General features: G+C 26.6%; 1 protein-coding gene across 1 annotated transcript in view; it reads right to left on the bottom strand.

Annotated features, from left to right (window-relative positions):
* nup42 (nucleoporin 42) overlaps positions 1 to 38 on the bottom strand; it is a 7,892-nt gene extending 7,854 nt beyond the window's left edge. The window contains exon 1 of the mRNA NM_213210.1: positions 1 to 38. This exon is cut by the window's left edge and continues 131 nt beyond it. The gene's annotated coding sequence lies outside the window, so the exon portion shown is untranslated.
* Positions 39 to 2,128: the final 2,090 nt, after the last annotated feature.

The following is a 2,128-nucleotide window of genomic DNA, read 5'->3' as shown; positions in this document are numbered from 1 at the left end:
TTTATAAACGCAGATCATGTGCTGACGGTGGAGCGCAGTTCCTGAAACAACAGCGTGACGTAGGACGCACGATTTAGACGTAAACAAGCCATTTCAAAATAAAAGTATTTTGCGGCAGCACTGATTAGTCTGGAAAAGCTGATTCAAATTGTAAACTCATTTATCACATTAAATAAAGATCTGCTCTAGGCTTTTTTTAAACTTCGCATGGACAAATTTAAGATTTAGGTTATGACAGGTTAAAAACTCTTATTTTATACTCCCGTTTATTTTTGATAATTGATTTTTGAAAAACTAGCAATCACACACACACATATATATATATATATATATATATATATATATATATATATATATATATATATATATATATATATATATATATATAGCAAATCCTACACATAAATAACAAATAATCTGGTATTAAAAAGGTGCAAGATGCTGTTTATTAAAGATGTGATGTTTAAAGGATGAATGCAGACAAATTGTATGTACAATATTCCAAATATTATCAAAAATTGTTTGTTTGTTTGTTTACAGGGCAATGCACATTAATAAGCATAGCTTTAAATATGCCAAAATTAGCCAACACTTTTTATTTTTATATTTAATCATCATTTGTTTTTAATTCTAATATTATATTTAATATAAATTAAAATGCATTCATAGATTTTAATAGAGGTGGATTAAATCTAAAAATACAATGGAAGAATTTAACATTTTTATAATAATAATACTAATAAAATTTATATTATGGAATAATCTCAAAGATCTTTAGAAACAAAAATGCAGAAGTGCATACAGGAATAAATGCCTAAAAACTAGACAAAAACAATGCAATTATAATAAAAACAAACAAAATATTAAAATAAAAGTTAAAGCGATAAAAATGTTTTTAAAAAAGTTAATGTGATAATATTATTTAAATAAAAATAAATAACAATAATGCGTTAATAATGTGTAATTTTATATAGAGAAAAATATGTTCTCTAACCTTGAGTTTCATTTAACTGCGACATTGAGCACTTTTGAGGTGGTGCTTGTTTTAACTTAAAGTCATCCAAGAACAGATCAGATTAAATTTAATTTATTTTAATTTATTTTATGTGCAGTGCATATCCCAAATAATAAAAAATTTTGTTAGAAACTTGAGGCCTTATTAGGAGCTCAAACAGTTTCTTCTTCTTCCTCTTCTTCTTCTTCTTATTATTATTAATATTATTATGCTTTAAACAACAATTACATGACAACAGAGCTAACAATATAATTCCAGGGTGATAATAATAATAGATAAATAATAATAGTATTACAAAAAATAAATTAAGAAACAAGCTAATAACACACAAAAAAAGTAAGTAAATAAATAATAAAATGAAATTATTTCAATTATAGACCAACAGAACGTTCACATTAACAAAAAAAGGAAAATAATATGCAAATGTAGTAGCTTTTAATGGCATTTCTATTGGCACTATGATGAAAAGTACATCAGCAATTCCTTATAAATAACAGTAAAATCTTATATATATATATATATATATATATATATATATATATATATATATATATATATATATATATATATATATATATATATATATAATGTACGCTTATGTAAATTTTAAAAGGAGTTCAATTATTTTTTTATGTTCTTTTTTTTATTAATATACGAAAATGAGAATATATAATCACAGTATGTTAACAGGAAATCGAAGAGACAAAAAGAGCAACAATTTTGGAAAAAGAAACAACAACAGATAACAAAAAAATAAACAAACAAACAAAAAAAACAGGAGGGGTAAATACATTACAAGTTAAAGAAAAATATTAAATAATTTACAAATTTCAGTTGTTTTTAAAGCCTTTTTTGTAAAAGAGTTAGACACTGTTTCAAAGTAATAAGGAGCTCAAACAGTTACACGCAGAAGTGGACCAAAAGCGACGCAGGTGACATCATATAAGCAGACATCAGTTCAGGCGGAATCCACCAATCAGCGTGTGAGACGGCGGCGGCGGAGCATGGAGTTACCTGATTGACACCCAAGGGCGACCAACGAGCAGCGAGCTCACATCAGGCGGGGGCGGGACTTTGATCAGAGCTCCACACGGACGCGCAGGTATTAAAGTT

This window comes from Danio rerio, chromosome 19 (genome assembly GCF_049306965.1).
Source record: "Danio rerio strain Tuebingen ecotype United States chromosome 19, GRCz12tu, whole genome shotgun sequence".
Lineage (NCBI taxonomy): Eukaryota > Metazoa > Chordata > Actinopteri > Cypriniformes > Danionidae > Danio > Danio rerio.
The sequence above is the reverse complement of the archived record's forward strand: the minus strand, read 5'-3'. Positions and strand labels throughout refer to the sequence as shown.